The 24,802-nt window shown below is 39.9% G+C and overlaps 1 protein-coding gene across 8 annotated transcripts in view; it reads right to left on the minus strand.

Annotated features, from left to right (window-relative positions):
* Tlcd4 (TLC domain containing 4) overlaps positions 1–24,802 on the minus strand; it is an 87,233-nt gene that overhangs the window by 36,636 nt on the left and 25,795 nt on the right. Inside the window, exons 1-2 of one of the 8 annotated variants that reach the window (XM_047548592.1) lie at positions 18,767–19,020; positions 2,021–2,081 (exon numbers count right to left, since the gene is read on the minus strand). The exons of 3 other annotated variants lie outside the window; for them this stretch is intronic. The gene's annotated coding sequence lies outside the window, so the exon portion shown is untranslated. Of the gene's footprint in view, positions 1–2,020; positions 2,082–18,407; positions 18,728–18,766; positions 19,021–24,802 lie in introns of those variants that run through there. 4 more of the 8 variants (XM_047548577.1, XM_047548606.1, XM_047548586.1 and 1 more) reach the window with 4 other exon arrangements.

The following is a 24,802-nucleotide window of genomic DNA, read 5'->3' on the forward strand; positions in this document are numbered from 1 at the left end:
TGATTTTTCTATGGCTGAATTCTTCTCATCTATAGTTTGGGAGAGTTAGATAATTTCTAAGAAACAATTGAGCCAAAAAGTATAGAACATTGTTTGCAATAACAAAAATCACATAATAAAAACTTATTGTATAGTGAGACATTTAAAACAAAATTAAAATCTTAAGAATGATAGTCTTACAAAAGAACCATACCACTGTTATTACTTAAATTAGTATTTAGCCTTTTTCCTTAGAACAAAAAGCCTCTATGGCTTTATGTCTTTCCATTTTTTTCTCATAAAAGAGCTTCAGGTTTTAAGGACAGAAGAAAAAAGGAATATACATACATACACACACACATACAATGTTTTCTATCTCACTGAACTGAACCTTATTTGGCTTTTAAAAATCTGTGAAACATTCAGACCAAAAAAAGACACTAAAGCATTTGCTCATATCCAGCAAACACAGCATTTCTAAGGCTCCATCTTTGATGGAGCTGATCCTAAAATGAAAAGGAAATGAATCAATACACATTTCCAGCTGCCTAATGTGAAGAAATAAAGTCACCTACTGAAGCCAATTCACCAGAGAAAAACCAAGTCATTGACTGCACTAGCAATAACCCCACTTCATTCCCTTCCAACCAGGGTATCATAATAAGAATCAGCCTCCCACAGGGCCCCTTCCAACAGAATTCACATGTCTATAATGAATTCTTTCCTGTTTTTTTTTTTTTTTTTTGATGTGTGTGCTTGGTAAAATTATTGATATTGCAATTCTTTTCTGTGAGACTCCATTAACTTTACTGCTCATTTACTTTAGTTTAGGTCAACATGTGTTTATTGAGCATTAAAAAATTAATTTGTGGTCTTTTTAGTCTAGGCTTGGTATTAACCAAATAATACATAAAAGTTTGTATACAAATTAAGCATCATCATAATTTTCTAAGTGAGCTGTAAAGGGGAAAATTTTTTCTAAGATTGAAGCAAAGAGGGTTCTGGAGGTCAAGTGGACAAATAATTGAAGAAAATAGAACCAGCAATCAGAAGAGAGTGAGAGTCAAACTTAAATGTGAGGATGGTTTGTCCTGAAGGCTTCTGATGCTCCCTGCTGACACTGGAGCAGGGAATGGGCATGAGTTCCTCATCCAATGCTCAGTGACTTTCATTGAAGTTCGAGGTATACAATGAGCATTTCATGAATCTTTGTTAAAAGTTGTCATAAAACATATTTATATCATTGATATTATCCAGTTTGTGATTTGTTATTTTACTTAATATATTTTTAAAAATTCAAATAGCTAGGTGTGGTGGTATACACCTATAATCCCAGCAGCTCAGGAAGCTGAGGCAGAAGGATGGCGAGTTCAAAGAGCCTCAGCAAAAGTGAAGCGCTAAGCAACTCAGACCCTGCCTCTAAATAAAATACAAAATAGGGCTAGGGATATTGCTAAGTGGTTGAGGGACCCCAAGTTTAATCCCTGGTACCCCGCCCTCCCAAAAAAAGCATTCAAACAATTCATCATTTAAAAACTTATCATTCCTTCCCAAAATTATAGCTTTTTTATTAAATCTGTTATACTGGGTGAATATTTTATATTTTTAACAGAATTACTTTCAGTTAAGTCTTTGAGGTGTATACTCAGTCTTCCTTTGTGAAAAAATGTTCCATTTAAAACTAAATATGGAGCTCCATATATTCAAGCTATGGCTTCCATTAAAGGTTCAACAGACAGAAGCTAATTAAATTGTTCTACTCCCAGCTCTGCTTCTTAACACACAGTTGCTTGCTTAATCAGTCATGCCAAATCAAGGACTAATCTACAGACTTTTACAAATTTCCCCAGAAAACCAAAGTTTCTGGTAGGAAGCAGTTGTGCCTATTTATTTGTTTTTAATAAATCAGGCAAGAGAACATTTAAAATGGATAAAACCAAATGATGCTCATTACTAACATAAATAAAGGGCCTTTGAGAGTCTGGTGATTATCAGGCATAGGAATACGCATTAGGAGAAGCATTAGGCCTAGTTCATTTACCTCTACATGTGGCTGGCAGCTGGCAGAAGGCTGGGAAACTAGCTGTTCTGGAGAAGAGCAGCTGAAACAGATATGGGAAATATTTCTGTACAAGAGTATGTAGACATGAACTCTACAATATAATCATCCCATCTGGATTCACAGGACACCAAAGAAACTCTTCCAGAGACCCGCTGAATACAATGATGTTGTACTTTTCCCCCAAGAGAGCATACACTTTAACTGAGGCTGCTTCCTTAGTCGGGAAGAACGTGAAAAGGTCTGGTGTACATCGCTACCATCAGCTATGAAAGCCTTCCCTCACACCAGACACTCACAAAGGGCCCCCAAGACAGCACAGCCAGGCCTGATTCAGTCCTCACTTCAGTCAAGGGCCCATTCAACATCTGACATTTGTCCACCGTGTGCCAGGCTCTGTGTTTGTGTTCTAAACACTAAATGGGAGGTGTGATTACAAGCCTGGAGAGAAGCAAAAGAAGTCAATCCTTACCACATAAGGTGGTAAATCTTCAGCATGCTAAGGGGACACTCCCTGCTCTCTAGGAAACAAATATCCAGTATAGATGACACAAAAATAGTGAGGCAATATCCAACACTATTTAAGGTGAACCAAGTCTCAGTTCCTCTGAGTGAGTTTAAAACAAACTCCCCCTCCAGCAATCTAACTTCTCTAGTAATCCATAGTAAGTACAGTGAGTCCCTAGTCAATATAACAGAGTCACCAATGCCATTTCCACATACGCACATAGCTCCACCCCTCACATTCTGATACAACTCCCAGGGAAGACCCCTCCTGTTAGTTAGATGTAAAGGGGAGCAGTTTTGGTTCGTCGATAACTCCCAGAAAAGATGCTCCGCAGATACAGGTCTCACACAAGGAACTTTTATTCAAGCGGACAAAACGTGTCCGCTCGGGGGAAAGGGGAAAAAGGGAAAGAGAGAAGATGGCGCACGGTTCTTTGTATTGGAATTTCGCGGGCTGGGAGGAACCAATCACGGAGGAGAATTATTACAGACTGACTGATGGACCAATGACATATTGGAACGTAATGTGGGAGGCAGGAAGGTTACAGCGACGTAAGCCGGAAATTCCTGTAACGGGAAAGACGGGCTTAACAGCAGATTGACAGGTGGGTTGGGAGGGAAAAAGGTGGCTTTATACCTAACACCTCCCACCGTGTTCAGCAATAAAACCCTTAAAGAGAGGGAAAGGACAATCAATTTGTTCATCTTTAAAGCCAGCAGGAGAGAGGGAAGCTGGGATAATTCCTCATTCAGGCTTAGCATTCCCTTGTCCATCCCTAGTGAGCTCCTCTTCCTTTTTCCTACATTAATTTCAAATACGTATTCACTGCTCTCAAATCTCCAGTTCTCCCTCTTTTTTAATAGATGAGGTTTCTTCCCATTTTACCAGAAAATGAAGAGTATTGGGCATGAACTCCCTTAACTTGGCAAAGCCTACCAATTCTGACCACCTGAATTACTTCTCTGTACACTAGTCCCCACCTGGCTTCCCAATGCTCTGAACACTGCTTACGTTATGTGCGACTGTAGCTGCCATCCCCCACCACATCAGAGCTGGCCAATGCTAGTTTCTGGATGTTGTGCGTGGGCATCCTGCAGGCTCCGCAGGTTCTATCTGGCCCAAGATGAACTTAACCAAAACCAGTCCTTTCTCCATGGCTCCATAGTTCAGTGAACTGCACCGCCTTCACTTTTTCCCACCTGCCGACCTAGAACAGCTCAGTCACTGTTAATGCCTTCCCAGCCCTTACCTCACAAATTCTAAATGGACTAGAGACTACCTAATGAAGGATAGCCTGATTCCAGCAAAGTTCTGAAAGTGTCTCACGACAGCCTTGAACACTACAAAGAAATGTGACTGGATAACAAAGTTAGGTAAATCCAGAGCTAGCTGAAAAACTAGAAGCTGTATATAGATCAGTGATCTGAGGCAGACTTGGAAAGAAATTCCTGATAGTTTGTATGATTTTCTCAGTAAATTTTTTTATAAATATTTGTTAACTAATTATGGGAATAAACTTTTAAAAGGCAATAAACACAGGACTTAGCATAATAGCACCACACAAACAAAACCTTATTTATAAGTAACACAAACCAAGGAGAGAAAATAGGATAATGAAGATAACAACAAAAAAAAAGACTCATTTACATATAAGAACAAAGTATACCTTTCAATCAATGTTAAGTACCTCCAATTTTATTTAGACTCAATCACTAAAGTACCTTTACAGAAGAGTAAATAGCACAGTAGTTTTTAGATGAAGATTTAAAGGGCTGAGTAATGTTAGGATGGAGGTACATCCTAGAAAGGACTTTAGAGCAGTCTTCCAACAAATCAAAAAATTATGAGGAAAAATGAGTAAAGGAAATTTGCATTACTCAAAATGCCACGAGTGGGCAAAAATGGTAGTAAGGGAAGAAAGAGTTCAGTTTAATTTAAAGATGATCCTCCTAACAATTTAGTAGTATTCAAGCTTCCATCACGGACGTGGTAAAGAACAGATAGGAGGCTGGTCAGTAGACAGTGGGCATTAGTCCAAGTTCCAGAGTGCTCTCAGAATGAGAGTTTGGATCTAGGATTGAACTTAATTTGGGGATCTAAAAAGGCAACTCTGTATTAATACTACATTAACTTCTCAACATTCTATCACCTATATTTTAAAAAAATAAAAATTTTCAAATGTAAGGAAATGTTAAATATATACAACATTGCGGGAAGTACACAGGCTCAAAGTCTTGATGGCAGTCCCATTCCACTCTTTGTTAGCAAGACTTAACTTGCCTTAACTGAACCTCAGTTTCCTCAAGCTGGAGATAGCAATAGTACTGACAAGGCTACTGTGAGGAATAAACAATATAATGTCCCTGGGGCACTAAGAACAGTATGGTTTGCACTCAGTAAATTTCTGCTTCCATCATCCATCTCTAGCAATATGCAGAACAAGCAATTTCTGGTCCTGTCATGACTCCAGCCAAAGAAGACAAGAACATTCTCTGGTAGGCCCTGGGCCCCTAACTCATTCCTATTTTCATGAGAAAACACTTTAAATGTAGGCAGTTCCCACTGCAGAAATCCATCTTCTACTACTTGAGTGTCTTTGCCCTGCTCCAAAATTCCTTTCCAGTCACCTGCCCAGCCCATCACCCTCTGTACCTCCCAAACCCTTCCACTGGGTTCTCTGTAACTGCAAGTCCACATCCAGAAAGCACTGCTATATTCTTGGTCTCTCCTCTGAGTAGTCTGAAGACACCTTTCTTCTCTTTCTTCTCACACTCCACACTCATGAGGTGGCCTGAGTACCCTCTTTGATACTCATGGTAAGCAAAGCTCCCAGGCCTTACTCTCCCATTCCTCACCCTCTTAAACACTCACACCCCTTTTGGTCTTGCCATTCAGTCCCACAACCCTCTTCCCCTTCTCATTTGTATCATATTCCAACCTCCCAAACGCTTCCTCTCATTTACATATTGAACCTGGCTCAGTGATGTCCTCAAGCCCCACCATCATCCTGAGTCATTTCCCATCAGTGCAGATGGCCCAGCATCTCCTTGACAACTCAGTCCTTTTGTCTTCACCTGGAATAGCACCCCTTCCACACATCTCAACCACCCATGACCATCACCCCTTATCCATCATTCTTCTGTCTCCAAAATAACATTTTAAGAATTCCCTTCATTGACTTAGCTTCTTTTCCTTCAAGTCTGTTCATATTTCAACATTCTCAAATCCATGAATGTCTTAGTTTTTCCCCAATGCATTAGCCCTTTCATTTTTTTTTAACTTCTCTCTTAAATCAGCTTAGTTCTTAAAGCCCACCATTTCCGTAACACTCTAACACCCTACATTCCCCTTCCATAGCCAAGAGCTGGCAAAACCCAAACCTTCAATATGCCCAACTATTTACTCAATAACAAGCCCTGAACAATCAGAGCACTGTTGGAAGAAGTCATACACAGAAGGATTGAAGTTGGTGAGCATGAAATTGTAGAGGGATCAAACAGCCCTCAACATTGTCCTGCATTCCAACTACATAGCTTTGGCCAACCTGTCCTCAGATTTCATAGTAAAATTTCCAAATCATCCCTATTCTTTTTGAACCTCCAACTATCCATCCCCTTTCTCAGCCATATAACCCTAGCCCTACTTCATTCACATACACACACATACACACACACACAAATGTACATATTTATGCCAATATATGAAAACTTTGATATCCCACTACAAGTTATACAAACCATGTACATCTGCACCCATCTGCCTTCCTGACAGAGGCCAGTCTCCCCGACATCTGCGCTTTAGATCCATCCTTCCTGGCTTTCTTTGAAAACTTTCTGCTCTCTATCTTCTTTATTTTCTCTTCCTAAACTGGCTCTATTAGCTTTAAACAGGCTCAAGTCACCAAGAAAAAAAAAAAAAAAAAAAAAAAGTCAACAGATCCACAGTCTTTTTCGATCTTATTTCTTTGCTCATAGTTCCTTCTCTCTCTCTCTCTCTCTCTCTCTCTCTCTCTCTCTCTCTCTCTCGCTCTCTCGCTCTCTCTCTCTCTCGCTCTCCCCACTCCTTTACAAAGTTCTGGGAAGATTTGTCCATCCTCTCTGTCATATTTCATCTCACTCGTCAACCCACTCCATTCTCATCCCCTCCATCATCACTTTCCTATAATAGCTATTGCTAAGGCTAAACCTCACTGTTATGTGCAGCTTTCCCTGCTACTTGACCTCTCAGCAACATGAGACACTATCAACCACTTTCTTTGAAACACTTTTTCTTCCTGGGCCTAACACTCTACACTTCTTTTATCCAACCACTAAGAGAATGCCCTAAGTCTCTAGAGCTTCTTCTGTTTCCTGTATGATTTCACCTATACCCATGGCTTTAGTCAACACTTATATGCAGAAAAAAATATCAAGCTTAAATATCCATTCCAGAGATCCCTTTTGAGTTTTCGACATATATAGGCAGCTGCTACTTGTTATTACTATACAGTGTCTCAAAGGCATCTCAAACCAAATTCATGACCTAACCTTGGTTCTCATCTAGTTCAGCATCTCAGTGAATAGTATCACCATACCTCCAGATCTGACAGTCAGAAACCCAGGAGCCATCCCTGATAACTCCCTTTCTGCACTTTCCTACATTAAATCTGCCACCAAGTCCTATGGATTTTACTTCTTAAACAGTTTTCAAGAAGATCCATTTTTCTCAAATTATTATGTCACTTTTCTGGATTACCTCCAAACTGGCCTCCTTAGTGTGAAGAACAGAATGGAGGACTCCAGGGAAATCTTTTCTAAAAGCTGTCTCCAATCATGTCACCTCTTTGCTTACCTTCAACTTAAAATCTTCATTGGTTTCCACCACTGTCAGAAGCTCTAACATTCTAGCATTTAAAAGTCTCCGTCTACAAACTAGATTTTCATATGAACACATAACTGTAAAACATGAGGCCATTTACCAAGCCAAACAACCACCCTGTCACGAAAGACATATCTACCCTCAGCCATTCTGGTTTTTGTTTAAATTTTATTTGGTGGGACATTGCAATGCTCTCTAAATGCTGATAAATATCAGTAACTGACCAGAAGTATTAACTTTCCTTAGTAAAGAAAAACTTACAATTCTCACTTTCAACTTTTCATTCTTGTAAAAACTGATAAACATCTAACCAAGTGTATAACTTCTCAGTTAACTGCAGTGACAGCTTTTTTTTAAATTGTGCATCAACAGTTATATGAAAAAGGGAGCATTATGTGCATAAAACATTCCCCCTTTTTCTTTTCTGGGCACCAAGTTCAAGAACCATTAGCATTACTGTGAAAATCTATAGGCAGCAAGCTACACAAAACCATCAACCCAACTTCTACAGCCCATATTCATGGTACTACTTTATAAACATATGTTTGTGTGTGTGCAGGAGCACAGGGGAACAGATCCAAGTTCTCACACACACACTACGCAAGTGCTCTACTACTGAGCTACACTCCCAGTCCCAATGGTATTGATTTTTAAACTAGAGCAAATGGGAAGAAAATGAAGACAACCAGGTAAACCTAAGAAGCCCAGGGAGGAGCTAAGGAGATAGATTAACCTCTCCCCACTTGCTGTGTCACAATCTTTTGGCAAGGACTCTGGGTTCTTTGAGAAAATTTGTATCAAGGAACCTACACACACTCCCCCCACCTCCCGCCCATTAAGTGTAACTATAACTGAGTTACACTCCCTTTTTGAAATACATGATATTTCTTAAGGTTTGACAAGGAAATGCTCAAGACTACAGAAAAAAAAAAAATTCTCTATGGTTCCTCCCTTTCAACACTAAACTTTGACTAAGGATATCTTTTATATTTTTATTCTCTATTTCCTTGTCCTTCAATCTTTTGTCCTCCAATAACATGTAACAGAACTCAAGTTAAAGAGAAATTATTCAATTCTTTCTGCTACAAAGCCTGGCAATTGACACTTCTCTGAAATAGCATTTTTGAACTAGAGGTTGTTTTGATGATGATAACCAAGAATCAAACATTTCATGTAAAATATTCAAAAATGTCTGTCTGGTTTTAGTTTTCCCATAATTCTATGAAATAATTACAAGTACAGGATGTTAGAGCAGAAAAGAGTGTAAACCCTGTCTCCTCAACTGCACTCTGAGTCACCACCCCCAGCAAGAGTACCCATATGCAAAAGCAGGAGTGGCCCCACCTTGCTCCCATAGTTCAAAGAACATTTTTGACAGTTACTTCCTATCTCCTTTTATTTGTAACAATCCTATTTTTTACATCCTATATTAAACACCTTCTAGGATTCTTCCTCTGATTCCAATTCAGTGCTTTTCAAATTCTCATATCTGAGACTTCCACCACACATACATGCAGATACTTTCTCAGTATCTAGTCTGCTTATTCCTACCAGTCAAGGAGATTCTGTGGTATTCCCTTCCTCAGTTTATTTTATGAGGTGGTTGGCGGGAGGCCGGGGGGAGGCCTTGATACAGATTTTTCTCAAAGAGCCATGAGTCCTTACCAAAAGATTGTGAGACAGCAAGAAGGTGGGGATTAACCCATCTCTTCATCCCCTCACTGGGAATCCCTGCTCCCTCAAGAAATAACTTCTCCCCCTGGTTACCCACAACAACTAATCAGTTTTCCCTTCCATTAGAGGTATTTTTAACTGGGATTATAACAAAACTCCTGTTCTCATTTTTCTACATTAAACTTTTTATATATTCTAGCTTCTAACCTAAAGGGAAAAAAATCTGGTATAATTAATGTATTTCGTGTCAATTGCTTACCTTTGTCGTGTTTAAACTTTATTTGGTTTTGCACTTAATTCCTTGATGTGGGCTTTGTTTGCAATAAAGCCTACCAAGCAGAGTGGCCGCAGGAAGCCAGCAAAGGGGAAACACCTCCTCCTCAGCTCTCCCCACTGCATCTCTGCTTCTCAGCTCCCAGCTCTCCAGAACTCTATCCTGAGGAAATTCAGGAGTTCATTTTCTAGGCCCTGAAGGCTGAGTACAGATGGCACATGTGATTTAACGCAATAAATGTTGCTTCCTCACATCTCACTCGACTTAAAACTTTTATAAAGAAGGCTTTGTCTTTTAAACCCCCAAGTTCCAATTATGACCACTGGATTTTAAATAAACCAGAGCGTCTTAAGCCAGGAGACCTCAGTAATTGGAAGGTCACTAATACAGTAGCTGGCACAAATAAAAAGGAAGGATTTTGAAGCTGATACAATTTGAGGGCTCATTTTTAAGAAAGCTAACATTTCAAACACACTAGATTCAGGCCTTAGAAGGAATCTATGCTGTGAGGGCCCTGATACTGAAGGAGGGACCAGGTGGCACTGAATCACCTGGGGGGTCTCTCAGGAAGAAGTAAGAGAATCTGCAGCCAGCCAATTCTTCCAGGCTTCTAAAGTACTTATTTCCATATCAGTGCTCTTCCCTTCCTGAAGGAATCACAGAAGGAGCCTCTTGGCTTAGAATACCCATTGGCTTTCCGCCAACACTGTGAAATCAAGGAAAAACTGGACAAAGCATGATTTTTCCCAAATATATTTTGCTCTCTATTTTTTTTAAAAGGATCATTGGGACATCTGCCAAGGTACCTAGGAAGCCAGAACCTAAGGATACAGGAAGGTTTTTCTCACCTCCAATCAACAATCTGATTACCCCTGAGAACGTCCTTAGTGAAGAGGCAAAGGTAAGGCTTTGCCTCCTATTTTCTGTTTTCCCATTTTTGCATGCTTCCATTAGGAAATGTTAGTTTCCTAAGGATTAGAGATAGAAAAGTCAGAGAGGCTAAAGAACAATTTAGCAAATTTCTGCCGCTTGTTGGGTTCTCAAGATGAATTCCATTCAGCTAGAGAGAGACCTGGAAAGAATACTTATCAGTAACTCTGGGTAAGAAGACTGCGACTCTGACCTCCATGTTCTATACAACAAGGTTAACAATGCCTACACTGCAAGATGGGTGTGTGGCTTAACTGAGATAATGCCTTTGGTGCACCTGCCTACATGCCTGGCACATGTAGTCACTCACGGTAAATCATTTAATAGCCATCAATTTCTTTGCAATGTGACACTGCCACTTCACCTCTGTGAATCTGGGCTGCCCTTGCCATCTGCTGACAAACAAAGCACAGCAGAAGAGAGGCCATGAGGGTTCTGGAACCTAGGTGGGCCTTATGAGACCTTTCAGTGTCTGTCCTTCCTGTTCTGGAATGTTTCCCTCCACAGCCATGCAAGAAAACTTGTCTAGTCTACTCGAGCAGAGGTCATGAGGAGGAAACTGAGGCTGCCCAGCTGACATTCAACACAATACCAGCCAGGCTACAAGCCATTTTGAATGTGCCGGCCCAGCTGCCCAGATAGCTGAATGCATGCATTTGGTGAACCTGTAGTCAGAAGAGTAACTGCACAGCCAATCCAAAAACTACAAGAAAGTGTTGTTTTAAGCTACTAGGGTTTGGGGTGGTTATTTGGCAATAAATTGAAACACCACTCAATATTAAGAAGAGTGCTCCATACTACTAGCTCTTTCCTAACCAAGAAATGTCACACCCATTTCTCTGGTGGCACCAAATCATAGAAGAATATGACATTCCATATCTGAGGCAATGTGATTCATTTCCCTCTTCTATTTCCCCTTTGCCTAAGGACCCTGCAGCTTGTCTACACCTTTAATCTGACTGAGTGGCTACAATTAGAAAATAGCCAAGGATTTCCTAAATTCTCTAGGTGGTTTTCTATTTTTTTTTTTACCTAAGGGTCACTTAAAACTCTACCCAAAGCACTTTGAGAATGTGTTCTCTTCCAACTGCTTCCTATAAAACTGTCATCACCCAGTCCTGGTTCCAACTATGCTATTGCACAAAAAGTATGGTATTTACCAACTTGATTCAGTATCTGGTTGATACTCTCAGGCAGTCAAAAAATCTAATCACAGTGATGTGTTTCTCTGAACCATTTCAAGGCCAGTGAGGTGATGAGCAAAGCGAATCAGGTGAGGTTTCATCCCATCACAAACTTCAGGCGACCTCAAGTTTAACACTTACTACAACCCTCACATTTAAATTCAAGCACGATAAAAAACATAAAAAGATAAGGTTCACACACAGACTTAGTAATGAAAGACCTGTTCTGGAACAATGCTCCTGAGACAGGGATTTGGTGAATGTTGCATGGAAGCTCAAAGCCAGTTGGCTATGAGAAGTGAACTTTCCTTAGCTTTACAAGTGGGTCACCCTCTCACAGTCCACAACCTTGAAGACTGTCAACAATTTCAACCTTGAAGATTCTCTTGAGACTGCATAGAGTGATGACTCTGATTCTTTCTAACCATTGTAATAATTTGAGTAAGTTAAGGCCATCTAGAGCATCCTTGTTTCTGGCTTCATAAATTATAGCCAAATATCCTTGGGCAAATCAATTGTGTATTCTGTACTATCATGTGGAAAAACTGCCCGAGAACAGTATCACATTGCTGTTTATATGGCTCATGTGTCCCTTTAGTTCCTCTTAAACCTATTTCTGGATTAAAGCCATGAACTTACACCTCATCCTACTGACCTTTCACTGAGCTGCATCAAGGCATGACACCACTGGCTAGCACTGAGGAACATGATATGAAATGGCATCATAAAGCCAAGTCACTAAGTTTACTCTATGATCCTGGGAATGTTGTTGAGAATGCTAGGCAATGAAAAGGAGAAATTTTCTCACCTACTAGAATCAAGAATAGGTGGGCTTTTCCAATTTGGTTTCCTTTCTGGACATTCATAAAATGGCTCTGAATTATTGCCTCTTCTCTTTGGCTGAAAGTTTATGTGCTAGAACACATAAGAGGAAGAGAGGACCTCAAAGTACACAGTAGGACCTCAAAGTATACAATCAGTTTTCACTTAGCTTTTCATCTTATTTTCTTCTTTAATACTAAATTTACTTCATCTCATCATAGTGTGTGCATCTCTGTAAGCCAGTCCAAATAGTTTTCAGAACAAGCATGGGGTAAAAATAAAACTAAAGATAAAATAGTCTAGGTACATGTCATTACCCCCTACTAAATAGTAACTCTCATAAGCAATGGCCAGACATTACCCCACTTTGAAATTCCCAAAGCATCTACTACTGTGCTTTCCTGCTGAATGATATTTGGGAATTAAGCAGAGATTATACAAGCACTATGTTGCCTGAATTATACAATAAGCAGAATAGCAATGAATTGATCTTCTGTCCTCAATGCAATTCACACAAACATGAAAAGAGGTATGTACAAGTGTTTACTGTCGCTTCAGTAGCAGTAGCCTTAAGGCTCAACCACAGGGAAATGATTAAACGTGGATACGGCTGCACCATCACCCATACAGACATTTAAATGAACAAGATAATATGAAGGCAGACTGCAAAATGATCAGCTGTTCATAAATAAATAACTCTGGGCATGTTTTTATAGAGAAAACAGTCTGGAGGCCTATACCTCAAAATTGGTAACAGTGTCTGAGAGTAAAACCAGGGGAAGTGGGAATGGAGGAAAGGGGAAAGGTGAAACTTCCATTTCACTCTCCTGGGTACTGGTTGTTAATGTTTTTCATAATAAGATAGTTTCATTTTTGTGATTAAAAACCACTACATAAACCATTTATGATTTCAGGCTATAAAGCATTCTCAAAACTTCCAAATGTACATCCTAAGGGGGTTAGTTCAGAGAGATGATGCTGAAGTTGACAAACATGAGCTTTGGCTCTGGGATGGGCCTGCTCCCTTGACCTCTCACCCTTCAGCCTTTACCTTGCCCTGATTCTTCCATTTTCCCACAAAACATGTAACCAATCTGTCTGATAGCATTCACACAAGTTCTAAAAATATGAAAAGGCAAGGAATCTTAATCTGAACAAAGCTGTAGTCTTTATAAGGTCTTAAAACAGTATGTAACAAATTATAAAACATTGAATTAAATTCCTAATTGTCTCAATATTTTTACATGTATTAGAGCAAACATGTTCATCAAGCAAGACTAGTTTTAAGAATTATGTCCCCAAAATATAACACTCTGTAAAGGGGGTGATTAAATTTGTTTAGACTTTTTCCTCAAATAAAAATTACTTGCTCCTCCCATTCCACTAAATAAATACATATCTAGTAGGGAGAAATTTTCCTTACCTTTTGAATACACTTTTATGTGTATGTATATCACTAGGAATTGAACCCACAAACTTGCATTACCATGCTAGGCAAGTGCTCTACCACTGAGCTACATACCCAGCCCAAAAGTGTACTTTTGAATGGATTTTTAAGCCTCTTTGGAAACAATTAACTTGACCAAGGTAGTTTCTGTGTGTCTAAAAAAATAAAGTTAAATTAAAACCAATACATAAACACATTAATGTAAAGTGTTTCTAATGTAAAGTGTTTCTAAGTTTCAGGATCCAAATTGGGCTCCATGGGAATAGTCAGGTGGACACCATATGTCAGGGAGGTCAGAGATAAGATTAGAGAAACCATGGTAAAAAGCATTAGATAAATGTCAAGACAGCATTAGGGAAGGGTAGATGAAGGTAAGAGAAAGAATTTAGGACAAATGATGAAGTCAAACACTGAAAAAAAAAAAAAAAGTCAACTAAGGTAAGAAAAGCAGACAAGGCAGCAAGATGGGTCAAAGGGAGGATCCAACTAGGTCCTAGTGTCAATGATAACAGCGAGCAGTAACCAAGCAACATGCTGGGTGAACTCTGATACCTGTGTATTTTTTCTGCAGGCCTTGTTTTACTTGCTGGTGGGAGAGTTAGGTGCTTCAGTCAGATGTTAATTGTTATGAAAAGGAAATCAAAAGCCTTCAGATAGGCTCTGCCCTTGATTAACTCCAGGGCAGACACTGGAATTAGCTCCCAGATGCTGGTTGAGGCAGAAGCTCAAGCTTGGTGTAGATCATGAAACAGACTTCTAAGGAAGTCTTGACAGACTAACCCTTTTTAAAAAAAAATGGAATGAGGATCTTTTTCCAATTCTCAGTGAGGCAAGCAGCCAACTTCCTAACATGTTTGATCAGCAAGTGGGGTTTAGAAACAACACGTTCTATCCACTTTTTCTCCTCAAACTTCTCAAAGCTGGAAGGGGAGGTGTGAACCTCCCACTCACCATGACACTTTGCATTACAAGCCAGTGCTCCCAATCCAGCCTACAAAAGTGGACATGACCTAAATCTATCAGCCAATTTGTTCAGGATCCATTTGTCTTCTCACTTAGCCAGCAGAGAAAAGTCTACTGCTCTTGAGAAATCTGTTTTCAAATCCGAGTTCATTTCTTCCTCTTCTGTCAAAAAAAAAAACAAAACAAAACAAAAAAAAAAAACCCTGTTTGCTCTGAAGCAGACAAAACTGGTGGGAAGTTCCTTTTTTTGCATCTGCCCCCTCCAACTGCCTTTCATCCATGTACGTCCTATACCTCTCAGGCATCAGGTGAGCTCTTCTGTCCCCACCAACAGGGATCCAGCCTAAATGAAATCTTAATCTGTAAAATATGCCATATTAATCTGGAAGGAAGGGTGGAGGGAGACACTGAACTCTCAATCAATTTTATACCTCCCCCTATCAGCTCCTCCAGCATCTCCAACCCTATGCCCAGCCTGCTACAATCTGTTTTTCTACCCATTAAAGAAATGGTTTTCCAATAGTGGGCTGTGATCCATTCATGGGTTAGTTAGAAAACAGAACAAAAACAGTAATAGAAGAGAAATAGAAACTTGTTTTGAATATGCATATACTTAATTATGTCCTGGGTCTCAAAATAAAAATGCATTTTGTATTGTCATCCAAATATGTTTGAAAAACTGCTTTAGACAAGACTTTGTCATCTAGTCAACCTCCCCCGCCTTGACATTGGTCCCATTGTTCAGCAGCTCTTTGCCCCTGTGCTGGCTCAAGCTCTGAGAAGACTTTCATCCTTCTTCATTGGTTATTTTCAAAAACTTTGGCTTTTTACACCAATTTCACAAGCTCCTTCTCATGTATCCACAGGATTGCCTTCTCCCTCAACAGTCTAGCGTTCTGAGCAAAGAAACATCCCTTGCTATTTCTGCCTTATTCTGCTTCCTCAGGTCTGGGATCTTGCAGCACATCCAACTGTCTCACCAGGAATAGGAGGCCTCAGAGCAGTGGGACTTCATTTCCTTGTGCACCTTTCAACTCCACAAGAATAAGTACCACTAAAGTCACTCTTGAAACACCTTAGGCTTTCTTACAAAATTAGCTCCACTTTTCCTGTCATGATGCATTCTCTGGTGTAATACATACATCCAGTGCCTATTACCGATGCCAGGTGAACATAGTCATCCCTACTGTTCAGTTAAAGTCTGCTTCCCTTTCTGTGAACAGATGGTTACACCACCTCCATATTGCTAACTTCTTCCTCTCACAGGACAAATGGAAGGAGGAAAAGCACAACAAGGTGACTATACCCGCTTAGTGGGATCCTTTCCTCTCTCAAGGACAAGAGTACAAGCTGTCCAGCAAAACTCTACCCCCACGCCTGCTCTCTCTTGTCCAAGTGCCCACAGTTCTCACCAAGACAATTAATTCATTATCTTCCTCAAGAAAAATTAGGTTTCTATATCTCAGTGTAGACTGTTCAGCTTATTTTTCTCAGCCAAACTAAGTATCCCACTTCTTAACCTTACAAGAAATACTGAAGCCTACATGAATTCTTAATCTGTAAGAGATGGAATATTAATCTGGAAGGAAGGGTAAAGGGAGACACTGAGGTCTGAAGGGTTTCTTGCAACTTAAACTGCTTGGTTTACTCTATTAAAGGGAAGGCCAGCTTTGAAAGGAGTGCACAGATACCAGGCTTCCTTCAGAACATAGAGGGAGGAGAGTGAACAGGTCTGATAACTATAGAACAGATACATTTGATGCTAAAGGACAAGAAACACTCTCAAAGGGAAAGGGACAGAAGGGTCCACTGCACCTCAGGTACACCCTAGAATTTGCCTCAAAACTGTATCATTCCCTTTTTGACACCTGGCTCCTTTACTGCCACTTGACTTATCTGGTTGTGGAGGGCCCTCCATCCCCTAAGCCCATACTTTCTCTTTCCCACTCCTTTTCAGGGAATGTCCCCAATCAGTCAAGCACTGAGTTAGACTTCAGATAGCACCCTGTTCCCAAGACTGCCCTTGGTAATCAAATAAATATCTCCAAAGGAGATATCAGAAAATTGAAGAAAAAATAGATCAACTCTTCCATTTGTACTCTGGGGTCTATTCAGAAGACCCCAGCAAAGATCCAGCTTCTCTGGAGTTTACAATAAAGTTTCAACCCCATGACCACAGCCACACCTAGTCACTTCCAAGTAAGTAGAGGGTTTTAGCAGCAAAAAGCTATAATTCTTTCTACCAGGGTAAAGAAGGCTTAGAATGAAAAGAAAAGAAACAGCTAATAATAATGACTAAGCAGCTGGGTCTAGGGCATCCAGCCTCGACAAAGAAAACTCATGCAACATGACACAGTAAAGATTCAAAACTCTGGAAGGAGGCAATGTGGCAAAAGGAGTTGCAGGGGTAGGAATTAAAAAAAAAAATCATGTCCAAAATAAAGTATTCGCTGGATCATCTATGGTGCAAGAGAGGGATGGCAAACTAAAATCCATGATTCTTCAAGTCATTCTTTCAAAGTTTCTAACATGACAAGAGTTCACATTTCTAATTTTGTTCTGCCCACTTAAGAAAAACAAGAGGAAAAATTATTTACCTCATATAAAGCATACTTCAAAGGGAACTGGAATTCTTGAATTTATTACCTTAATTGGCTACACAAAGGTGAGGCTACATTCCACTCCATGTGCTCACACAACAGTATCTCATCTAAAAACACCCCCCATTCAAGGTTCACTTTTCTCAAACTCAGTTATGACTATAGAAAAGGTTTTATTAAAATGACATATTTTTGTCTACTTCACGTAGCAATTCCCACCATCCACACGAACACTTGCTCCCAAACTGGTATCTGAATTAATTTAAACACTGTCAAAGATCACTCTTTAAATTTTACAATTTCACATAAAAAGTGCAAATTAACATTCAAACATTGTATAATTAAGAAAATACAGACCAGCAACAGTGACCCTTAAATGAACCTAGACCAAACAGAGGTTTCCTACAGCTTGGAAACGGTTAGAAAACCCCGGCATTACAAACCCCAATTCAGGGTAAACCAAGGCACTTAGTTTAAAAAACTTGGCAGGGGTTACAGCGGTAGAACTGGAAATAGAAACCAATTTCTCCCAGACTCTGCGCTGGGTCCCTTTACCACTAGACTCTTCAGCACTCGGTGACTAAAAATGGGACCCACTTGAGAGCTGCAAGGGTAAATAAAAGCTACTTGTTTTAGAAAGAGATCGGGACTGAGGGGGCGGGGGTACCCACTTGATGCGCCCGCTTGTGTGCAGGTGTCTAGCAAGAAAGCTTCTCCTGGATGCCCAAAGGTTGCACCCACCCGCTTTGGGCTCAGACCCCGGAGACACCTCCAAGCAGGGAGGGGATTCCAAATCGCGCAACAGGGAACCGCGAATGGAACGCGGGGCGGCGCGGGGGCCGTGGGCCCGGGACTCCACCAGCTCCCGGAGCGGCGCCGGGGCCGGCCGGGCGGGGAGGATGCTGCGACAGTCCCACACCTGCAGGAGCCCGCCCCGGGGCCCCTGCTGCCTCCCGCGCGGGACGCCCACCCAGCCTCCGGGCGCGGGAGCCCTCGGCCGCGCTAGGCCGGCGGTGGGAAGCGGCGGCGCCCCTGCCGCGGGCGGCGCGGGGCAGCCACGGGGCAAGACGAGCCCGCCCTTCTCCCCGATCCCCTTCCAAACGGCGTCACCTGTGCCGGGTCCCGGGGCGACTCGGGCGCGGGCGGCGACAGCGCCGGGCCGGGAGTGGGCGGCGGTGGTTACAGGCTCCTGGTCATCCGGCCCGGCCCGAAGGCTGGCGCCGGCCAGAGCCACCCGGCGAGATACTCGCGGGAGCCAGGGAAGCCGCGGGCTCCGGGCCGCTTGGAGGAGCAGTCGCCGAGGCTTCAGATGCTGCCGCGGCCGCCGCGCCCGCCCGGACTGCGGTCTCGGGTTACCGCAGAGCGGCTCCTTAAAGGGGCCGCGGCTGCACGGGCTCCAGCTTCTGTCCCCCACGGCTCCGACCCCTGGCCAAAGTGGGCGGGGCCCCGAGGCTGTCCGTGGGGCCCACCTCCGGGTCCTGGAACTGAAGTCCGGGAAAGGGCTAGAAATCGCGAACACCTGAGGTAGACTGCAGTGGGATCCTGGAAGATCACACCTCACCAGCGGCACAGCGTGCGGTTCTCGGGATTTCCAAAGCAAGTAACAAAACTCACGAGTGGAGAGAACTGTGAGTCCGCCTCCGCAGCGGTCTGCTACGGGACTAGCCACGTAGCCAAAAATCTTTTTAGATTATGAATTGGCATTATGCCTTAAATATCCAAATACTATGTTAATGAACAGCACGATTTGATCACCAGAAAGTAGATGAAAGGGCAACTGCTGCTTCTTCCTGCCACGTCTGACATGGCCAAAGTCGAGTCCCGCCCCATTCTCGTTTGGGGCTGCAGGTGCATTCCAAACTGGGTAGGAGGCGTATGGAAGAGGCCTGTTCTCTCTGAGCAGCCTCCTCCAGAATGCCTGAAAAACACTCTTTAAGGGTGCATCAGGGCTCTACCTACACCTGGAGCCCCTCTTTTGTCGGGGTGTGGAAGTAAGATTTGAAATTTTGATACTGACTGAGAATCCCAAGTTGCCCAGGGCATAAAATTTGCCATTAAACACATATTCTGACCTGTTATATATGGCGTCAAAAACTGGATCAACCAGATAGAATTGTTTTGAATGAAACAAAATAATAAGTATATTTACGCTATTATAATTTGCAAAAAGCAGAGTCCCCCCCCCCTTTTTTAATAGGAGATAAACTCTAAGTAATTTGTAAACATCACCATTAATGATGTAGGACAGTTATTTGTGAGAAATATCCATCAATAGAGCTAACATATTTGACCTAATATATTCATGCACATAAATACATTATCTGCTGCAGATTTGGGCCAGAACATATACACACACATACACACACACACACACACACCCTTATACACCCTGTCCCATATTTATTTTCAAGGGGAAAGCAATAGAATTGAAATCAGAACCTGAAATTCTGTCCATCTATTTATTAGATCTGTGTAACTTGAGCTAACTGGACTTCAGGGAGACTCAATTTATTCATCTATAAAATGGTAATAGTAATTCAGTTACTTGTGAAGACCCAGTCTTGGCAAAAGAAGGGCAGACTGACTTGAAAAATACGAAATGTGCAACAGGGACAGAAACCTGTCCTATAGTCAGGAAGGGAGGAAGATCCTGCAGGTCCCCAAATACATGTTCCCCTTTTCCTTCCTAAGACTCTTAGAACATACCAGGGCAGCAGTGCTCTTTGACCACGCCTGTTTCATCATAGTTGCTTCACAATGTGCGTAGCACCTGACAACTTTGGTTTGCCCTACAGCTGATTTATGTACTCATGTAGCTATTTCTTAACTCCATGGGCAGGATGGTTGTATGTGGACATATGTGGGGTCAGCCCAGAAAGGTTAGATTTCAGTGTCATCTCAGGACTCTGGATCAAAACTATCTCCCTACAGACATTCCTATGAATGTCAGTGGTGGCTGTTAGTTGTTCTGTTCTTTCCTGATAAATGCACCATTGTTATCTTTGATATGCATAATTCTTTAACAACAACAGCAAGAACCCACAGAATACACTAGATGTCCCACTATATTCCTTCATGTTAGGCCTCTGTGAATGCATTACCAAAATGCAAGATTGCTTTGAGATTATACAAAATGTGTAAGTGAGTAAAACAAGGACAAAGTCTGAGATATGAAAGAATTATTAGTTAAATGTTAAATGTAAATATTAGGTAAATGTTAAAACTTGAAAACTAATCAAAACTCAGTGACCTCGAGAGGCAGACTGTATCAACCACATTTTTTTCTGAAATTTTTAGTGCAGCTTAATTTCTTTAAAAATATCTATTTCATTAATCACATTTAAATCCTTAATTATTCTTACCTTCATTTTACCAATATTCCCTTTCCAATGATACTTCCTCAAAATTTTGTATTTACTCTATGAAGGTTTTCTGCTTTTTAAATGTGAAGTATGAAGGCTGAATTACACTTTTTATATCTTTGTTCCTAGAAATGGTTCAAGGAAACAGTTCAGAAAAATAAAATTATTCATCTATACTTTAAAAAGTATAAAAATTCTCTTAATTGAAGCAAATTTTCCTGATGAACCTCTGTTTCCCAAGATTCTTAAACTTCTAAATAGAGTCAATTGTTTGAAAAACTGAGACCAAAAGCTACTTTTTGCTAAGATAGGAAGACACACTGTAAAAAGTACAAAAATTCTCTTAATTGAAGCAAATTTTCCTGATGAACTTCTGTTTCCCAAGATTCTTAAACTTCTAAATAGAGTCAATTGTTTGAAAAACTGAGACCAAAAGCTACTTCTTGCTAAGAAAGCAAGATAAAAGTGTTTTGGAAAACTGCCTCAATTCTCCACTAGGCTGTTAGTAACTGCCAAACATTTTGATCAGAAAGGTTTGAGTAGTAAAAAATGAATAACCTCAGGCACTACTTCTTCCTATGTTGGAAAAAGTGTATCAAGAATTTTTGTGAGGTGCTGGGAAGAAACTATTTCAGGATATTATAACAGTTATCTCTATGAAGATTTTGCTTATTTTATGTGATCTTTCCCTGTGTTGCTTTTTTTTGCATTTTATTTTTGATAAAAATAATACATATGTGTGAAAATTCATATTTTCTTTTTTCTCATTTTTATTCCAATTATTGTGTATATTCATTGTATAAAATAATTGGGCTTTGTGATATTTCCATGTAAGTATATAACATATTTTGTATCCTTAAATGGTTCTTAAAGGCTTATTTAAAAAAAAAAAAAAAAAACCATCCAGGAGTCACACCAGTCCCTGCCCTACTCCTCCCCACCTCTCTTCACCCCACGTTCCCTTCAACCTTGCTGTATGTTCTTCATTTCCTAAAGGAATCTCTGTTCCAGTGTTTCTTAACTTTCAGTTTTAGGTATTACGTATTGACATCTTGTCATGGTGTTAGATGATAACATGCTCTTTTACACACCAGCATCACCACCACTTTGTCCACACCCTTGCTTCCAAATTAGAAACATCACAGTCAATTAACAATAACTAGAGTTTACATCATCCTAACAATGCAAATATAATGCATTGCTGAATCAATTAATGTGCCATAACACTTTTCTTGAAAATCTGTACCTGGAGTTAACAATTTCCTTGCTTTTTCACTTTTAAAAGAATCTAACCTAAATTTTATCCAAATTACTTAACATATCTATCCAATGCCCATCAATAATACCTTCCAATGCCCAAACATATGACTGAATTTACTCTTTTTTGCTGAAGTAGATTCCAGTAGTTTACTCAGAGCAGGTACATAGGGAGCAAATATTTACTTCCATGTCTGAAAATGCATTCTGTTCCTATTGCTGATTGTTAATTTAGATAGGTTGGAATTCAATTTCCCAGAATATAAAAGCATTATTCCACTGTCTTTTACTTTTAATGCTGCTATTGAAATGTCTAATGTCTTTCTAGTTTCCAACTCCTCTGCACTTGATCTGTTTTCCTTTCTAGAATCTCCCCTGGTAGTCTAAAGTTTCATAATGATGTATCTTAGAATGGGTCTTTTTTTATCAATTATATTAAGCATTGAAGGCTTATTTCAATCTTATCTGCAATTTTTTCTTATATTTCTTTGTTAATTTCCTCCCTTCCTTTTTCTCTGTTCTCTCTTTGTGAATTCTTGTTAATAGGCTATTAGATTGTCTTCATTAATTCTCTAAATTTATTTATCCTATTGATCATCTCTACATCTTTCTTTTCTATTGTCTGAGACAGAAATTCTCAAAGGGAGGAATTGGAAAGTTGATTCCTTTGCTGCAAGGCACATGTGACAATTTTGGTTGTCACCACAGGAAAGAATGTATGCCATGGCATATAATGAATAGAAGCCAAAATCATTGCTAATCATTTTACAAGGTACAGAACAGCCTCCCACAACAAACAAATTCCCTGTCCCAAATGTTCATAGTAAGAAATCCTGGACTAGGAGAATGCCTTCACTTTATCTTGTAATCTTTTACTAAAGTTTCTGTTCCAAACATATATTTCATTTTCAAGGATTCTTTCAGTACTCTGGTTAGCCCTTTTATTATGGGGACTCTTCAAGGAAGGATGAATCCTTTCTCCAGAGAAGTAACATTAACCTCAGAGAGGGATTACATTGATAGGGGTACCATTAGGGTGTAGTACAGGAGTCCAGGCTGGCTATATGAGGGACTCAGGGGTTCAGAGTTTAGTCAAGCATTCACTGTACAGCAAATCTCTAGTCTGATGCCCCAGCCCTACCTTCCACCGTACACCCCTAAGCCAAGTGCTGTCTCCTCTAAACACTTAGTTTAGTTCACTTAGCCAAGCCAATTACCACTACTTAACCCAACTTCTGCCTTCCAAACCTTATTGAAATCTTTCATCTCTTGGAGATTTTTCTCTATCCTTAAAAAGAAAAGGAAATAATCCTTATAAATGAAACAGTTTTCTGATGAATGTGTTTCCCAAAACTCTTCTAAATAGAGCCAAGTGTTACCTTATATCTTTCTACATTATCATTCTATTGCTATTTGCAAAGATCCATGACATTTAAAAAGGAAGGTTTTTTAATATTATAAAAAATTAATAACAGAAAGGAATCCAGAACTGAGGGATGGGAAGAACAATAGGTCTATTTTTTATTTCTAACTTATTTTTTAATTGTATCAAAACATCATTATGAGTTATTTTAGATTTATTCATTAGTTGAAACTGATGCTATTAATCACCATTTATGATTGTAACTTTTAGATCAATTTGTTGAATATCCTTCCAGATAATTTTCTATACACACTTGCAAATACTGTAGGGTTTCATAGAAAAAAATTATGGGGGGGATTAAAACGGTACATTATTGGACATGTAGGAATCTTACCACTGGACACAATTTTCAGTTTTTGGATAAGGCATAATAGTAATGTGTTGAGAAAGTAAATGTAAAACTCAAAGCCAGCTCCAGATTTAATGGGGAAACACTAGAGGAGCCTGACTCAAGTCAAGAGGAAAACAAAGGGGATGAGTATTCTTCTACTACTAATTAAAGGGGTACTAGAAATATCAGTTGAGTGAACTAGAGAAAGAAAGTGACATATCAATAGTGAAAAAAGTGCAAAATTGTCACTATTGAGAGATGATATGATTATAACCTAAAATATACATGCATATTTTAATATGTAAGTATTAATATATCAAATAAAATCAACAAAAAATATATAAATAATAGAAAATTAAGTATGAGAGCAGGATATAAAATTAACTTAAATACATACATGTATATCCACATACATGTATACATACATACACACATAGAATACTTCCTTACAAAATAAAAGAATGAAAAGATCCTGTTATAACTGTAATAAAGAGTGCCTAAGTAATTATCAAGAATACAAGTAACAATAAATATTGGTAAGGATGTGGGAAAAGAGGTTCACTCATACATTATTGGTGGGACTACAAATTGGTGTAACCACTCTGGAAAGCAGTATGGAGATTCCTCAGAAAATTGGAATGGAACCACCATTTGACCCCATTATCCCACTCCTTGATTTATACCCAAAGGACTTAAAATAAGCATACTACAGTGACACAGCCACATCAATGTTTATAGTAGCTCAACTCACAATAGCTAAGCTGTGAAACCAACCTAGGTGCCTTTCAACAAATGACTGGATAAAGAAAATTATACACACACACACACACACACACACACACACACACACACAATGGAATATTACTTAGCCATAAAGAAGAATGAAATTATGGCATTTGCCAGAAAATGGATGGAACGAGACTGTCATGCTAAGTGAAATAAGCTAATCCCAGAAAACCAAAGGCCAAATGTTCTTTCTGATATGTGAATTCTAACACCTAATAAGGAGGGAGAATAGAAGTCCATTTGATTAGACAAAGGGGAATGAAGTTACGGGAGAGGGGAATGGGAATAAGGAAGATAGTTAAATGAATCAAACATAACTTTCATATGTTTATACATGAATATGTGA

This window comes from Sciurus carolinensis, chromosome 1 (assembly GCF_902686445.1).
Source record: "Sciurus carolinensis chromosome 1, mSciCar1.2, whole genome shotgun sequence".
NCBI lineage: Eukaryota > Metazoa > Chordata > Mammalia > Rodentia > Sciuridae > Sciurus > Sciurus carolinensis.